Raw genomic sequence first — 5,476 nt, 5'->3', positions numbered from 1 at the left:
CAGCACTATTCACAATAGCAAAGACTTGGAATCAACCCAAATGTCCATCAGTGACAGATTGGATTAAGAAAATGTGGCACATATACACCATGGAATACTATGCAGCCATAAAAAAGGATGAGTTTGCGTCCTTTGTAGGGACATGGATGCAGCTGGAAACCATCATTCTTAGCAAACTATCACAAGAACAGAAAACCAAACACCGCATGTTCTCACTCATAGGTGGGAACTGAACAACGAGATCACTTGGACTCAGGAAGGGGAACATCACACACCGGGGCCTATCATGGGGAGGGGGGAGGGGGGAGGGATTGCATTGGGAGTTATACCTGATGTAAATGACGAGTTGATGGGTGCAGCAGACTAACATGGCACAAGTATACATATGTAACAAACCTGCATGTTATGCACATGTACCCTACAACTTAAAGTATAATAATAATAAATAAATTAAAAAAAAAAAAAAAAAAAGAAGTTTAGATTATATTCTGAGTATGATACGTCTTTGAAAAGTTGGAACAGCTGAGTTTAAATAACTTCTGGGTTGACTGTCACAGTCTAAATCATGTTTTATCACTGAAGTATTTAAGACAGTCTATTTTAACCATTATATTTATTGCATAATTTAGATATTTGTGATGATAATATGTTAGATTGTGAAATAAACAATTATGCAATAAACATAATGATTAAAATAGACTGTCATAAATTCTGCAATGATAAAATATGGTTTAGATTGTGAGCAGTTATTTAAAACATTAAATATTTGTGCTCCTTTTCAAAAAATGATATATGTAATTAAATCATAACAGAGACTTTGAATCTTAGGGACTAATCCGACAATACAGAGATAGTTTGTTAGTTTTTGTTGTTGTTACCTTCTTTTAAATGATGGAATTGAGTACTGTGGAACCTCAAAAGGGTTTAGTGACACTGCGGCCAAGGCTGTGGCACTACCAGTTACCTTAAGGGAGAGTGTTCCTCAACCAGGAATTTGGGAACTCTAATTGAACCATGTGCATGGCATATTCCAGCTATGTTTTCACTGGAAACCTTCTTTGGTCTCTTCTTTTGCAACCAAAGAACTCCAAAAACCAGGTACTCTACACATTTAAGAGCCATTACAGCCAGATGCAACTTCTAATACCAAATAAATGTAAACTAGAAACTAGAGGAATTTAATTGGCTCCGATTGGACCAGATGTCTAATCCTCAAGCAATAAGCCATGAAATGGAGACCAATTGCTGTGAATTCAGAGCTTTACTCAGTGGCTTTGGAAAAAAAAAAATAGCAACGCAGGAACCTCAAAAATCTCGGGTAGAGTTATAATTTGAAAGCATTTCAGATTATCCAAATATTTTTAGGGGGTATTTTATTTTAGTATGTACATCCAAGCTCCTCTGTAGACTGTGGTAATTGGTATAACTAATAAAATATATTTGATTTTACTGCAGATGGGAATCCACCTAAAGCTATATAAACCCTACAGAAATTTAGAACAAAAAAAAATCCACAGTAGTTTCTGACCATAAATTATTATACTGCATTAAATCCGCAATTTTCTGTGCTGCCGTAACTTTCCTCTATAAACAGCATAACCTCTCAAAAGTTACACTTTAAGTAACAGGAAATTATTGTTACCGTAATTGTCTATTTCTCATTTATCTGTTTGACATTAATGCCACTATTTCATATCTAACATCTTTGCTCTACTGTTTATGTTTTGGAAGTTTCTTTCTTGCTCATGATTAATAAATGTATAAAAATAGGTGGTGTACACAGTGGTACTTACACCATCCCTTAATCATACATGCTATGTCTCTATTTGTCTCTTCTTCTAGGGTGAAGTAACTTCTTGAAAAATATTTTCCATGTTTGTCTGTTCCTCATCTTCTGCCAATGTGCTGGCAACATGATTCCTTAAGTCTCTCACAACACTTGCAATGATGGCTACGAACCCAGCCAAGCAGAGGAAGGCAGCTTCTTCAGAAACTTAAAATAAATTTGGTCTCATAAAATAATAAAGGAATGGGACACACAATTCACTTATTGCCTTTGTCTTTAGAGAAAGGTATATTCTTTGGTGTGAGGTAAAGAATCAAATCAACATTATATTCCTCTGTGTAAATCAATCATATGACAGCAGTGATTAAAAAACTTGAATACAAGAACACTTTATATAAATAAAATAAAGAATTATTGACTCCAAATTCAGCTGAGCTGCACCTCTAAATCCTTTTATGGTGCAAACAAAACCTTTAAGCATTTGATTCTTAGCCTCTCTCTTCATTCTTCTAGTAGGATTCCAACTGTGATTTGTCAGATTTTATAACATTATTATCAGATCTGGACTGACTGTACTAATTATTCTCCTGAAAGGTGGCAAGCTTTGATCATGCAATAACAATATTTTGTTCCTATTGAAATGATTTTAAAAACTGATTCCATCATACTATTTCTTTTGCTTATTGTTTGTTTGTTGTAGAAAATGGGGTTTGTTTTGGTACAATTTTGGGATGCATGACAAATGCTCCTTTGAACAGTGTATAAACGTGCATAGACCATAACTGAAGACTCAAAGTCTGTTACTCTTGGCTTCTTGGTCTTTTAAATTTGTGTGGTACAAGGAGCCTCCAGCTACCTTTATTTTGTTGCTACTACTACTGCCAAATATAGCAAAACTAAGACATTGCTTCGAGTTATGTCCTAGTAGTTTGTGTTAGTGTTGTAACTTAGCTTCTCTATTCTAGTTCATTCTCATAGCTCTGTGGATATCTTGATGCTTTCCATACTAATCATGGTCATAAATATCCTATAGAAAATAGTTATGTACAATAGTTATTGCTCTGTTATTATGAAATAGGTTCATTCAGTGGCTAAGATTTTTCTTTTTTTTTTTTTTGTAAACAGTCCTTGAAATTTAATTATGTGTTAGTCATTCCGATAAAAAGTTAACAGACCAAATACTTTTGAGGTAAATGCAACCAACTCATATTAAACAACGATGTCTTACTCTCAGGCTTTCCCTGAACTTCCACATCAGTTAACAAACCTGGTTGTTTATCAAACTTAATGCAATTGAGCTTCTCAATTTTAATGTTTGTACAAAATACTTGGGGATCTCACTAAAATGCACATTCTGTTTTAGAAGGGCTAGGGTGTGACCTGAAATTCTGATTTCCAACAGTGATAGCCACGCTGCTTTTTCAAGGTCTAGATTCTATGCTTATTAAATAATGGAACCAGAAAACTGGCTTAAAATCCAGATTCTTGGGCTCTGTACCTTACTAAATCAGACTCTCCATAGAAATCTAATGTTTTAAAAATTCCTCTATTAAGTCTGATGGCTAGCAAAGTGATGAACCACGAACTATGAAACACAATGTAAAGAGCTCAACAGGTTAAGCCACAATGTCCAATTTCTAATGAACTATTCTCATATCTAATTTCCTCCTGAACGTTGTGGGAAGCTGATCTAATTAAGCACTCTTCAGGATTAGGCTTCTAAAATAATAGTCTGCCTGATAATTCAGTACTTATTCAGAAAACACCTTTTCCCTCGGCTATTCTCTTAATCTAAGATAGGACATTTCTCAGAGCAAGCCTCTGGAAGCCCGTGGACACTGTGATGACAGAGATGGGCTGAAAGTGTCCTTTCCCACCTCTAACTAGCTTTTCTCTGTTTACATAGCATGTAAGAGCAGGCTTGGGATCTGAGGCAGTTCCCAGAGCAGCTAACTCCATCATGCACAATTTCTTAATGTAAATAAAAACTTGTCATAGTCCATTATACAGAGGGCTTCCAATTTGATTAACAATATTTGTAATACTGGCCCTCTCCTCAGGCGTCACGTGCCCGCCGATTCCTCCTCTCTGGTCCCCGCATCGTTGGCTGGTGTCAGAAAAATGTCTACAAACTTCCTAGTACAAGAGAAGATCTGGTTCCACAAATTCAAATACGACGACGCAGAAAGGACATTCTAGGAGCAGATAAATGGGACTGTAGCCGGCGCCTCCTGCCACAGCTCGGTACCCAGGGCCTCCAATGGCCCCAGAGGAGACGACAGCAAGCTTGACGTCCCGAGCGCCAGCCTGGAAGTGGAGAACCAGAACCTGCGAGGCGTAGTGCAGGAGCTGCAGCAGGCAGTCTCCAAGCTGGAGGCCTGGCCACCTGGCCACAGCCCAGCAGACCCAGCACGTGTCTCCCATGCACCAAGTGGACCCCCCGGCCAAGAAGTCTGCCACACCAGCAGAGGATGACAAGGACGATGACACTGACCTGTTTGGCAGTGGCAATGAGGAGGAGGACAAGGGGGCAGCGTGGCTGCGGGAGGAGCAGCTGCGGCAGTACACGGGGAAGAAGGTGAAGAAGCCCGCACTGGTGGCCCAGTCCTCCATCCTGCTGGATGTCAAGCCTTGAGATGATGAGATGGACATGGCCCAGCTGCAGGCCTGTGTGTGCTCCATCTAGTTGGACGGACTGGTCTGGGGGTTCCAAGCTGGTGCCCGTGGGCTACAGTATCCAGAAGCTGCAGATACAGTGTGTGGCAGGGGATGACAAGATGGGGACAGACTTGCTGGAAGAGGAGATCACAAAGTTTGAGTAACATGTGCAGGGTGTCGACACAACAGCTCCCAAGAAGATCTGAAGCCTGTGTGTGTGTGTGTGTGTGTGCACGCGCGCGTGTGTGCGTGCATGCACGTGTGTGTGAGGCCCTGCCAGGATTAAAAACAGACCAGTGGCTGGGCACGGATGCTCACGCCAGCACTTTGGGAGGCCCAGGCGGGCAGATCACGAGGTCAGGAGATTGAGACTATCCTGGCTAACACAGTGAAACCCCGTCTCTACTAAAAATACAAAAAAATTAGCCAGGCGTGGTGGCAGGCGCCTGTAGTCCCAGCTACTTGGGAGACTGAGGCAGGAGAATGGTGTGAACCCCAGAGGCAGAGCTTGCAGTGAGTGGAGATCGCACCACTGCACTCCAGCCTGGGTGATAGAGCAAGACTCTGTCTCAAAAAAAAAAAAACAAAAAACAAAAAACAAAACACGGAGACTGGCAAAAACAAAACAAAACAAATGATCAAAAAACCAGTATCTGTAATACTGATAATTTGTTTCTGATATTTTTCAAATATCCTATGATACTGTAATAAATACCTTTATACATCAATCTTTGTCTAATTTTTTAATTCTTTAAAATATATTCTAATAGAGGAAATACTTGATCAAATTATTTTATGGCTATTATTATAGTCAAAGAGAATTGTGAAGAGGTTGCACCAATTTATAATTCTAGCAGGACCATATAGAAATGTCTCTTTTACTTCATCCTTGCTAACAGTGAGGCAGCAATTTAAACTATGCCATCAGTTTTTAAACTTCACTAACTTGGTAGGAAAAATTAGGAGTATTAAACTGCGTATCTTTTACTACTGATATTCAACACTTTGATACATATTAACCATGTGAATTTC

General features: G+C 39.3%; 1 pseudogene; it reads left to right on the top strand.

Annotated features, from left to right (window-relative positions):
- Window positions 1–485: 485 nt before the first annotated feature.
- Window positions 486–4,650, top strand: LOC110742873 (annotated as a pseudogene).
- The last annotated feature ends 826 nt before the right edge of the window (window positions 4,651–5,476 follow it).

The sequence above is a fragment of the Papio anubis genome, chromosome 4 (assembly GCF_008728515.1).
Source record: "Papio anubis isolate 15944 chromosome 4, Panubis1.0, whole genome shotgun sequence".
Classification (NCBI taxonomy): domain Eukaryota; kingdom Metazoa; phylum Chordata; class Mammalia; order Primates; family Cercopithecidae; genus Papio; species Papio anubis.
The sequence above is the reverse complement of the archived record's forward strand: the minus strand, read 5'-3'. Positions and strand labels throughout refer to the sequence as shown.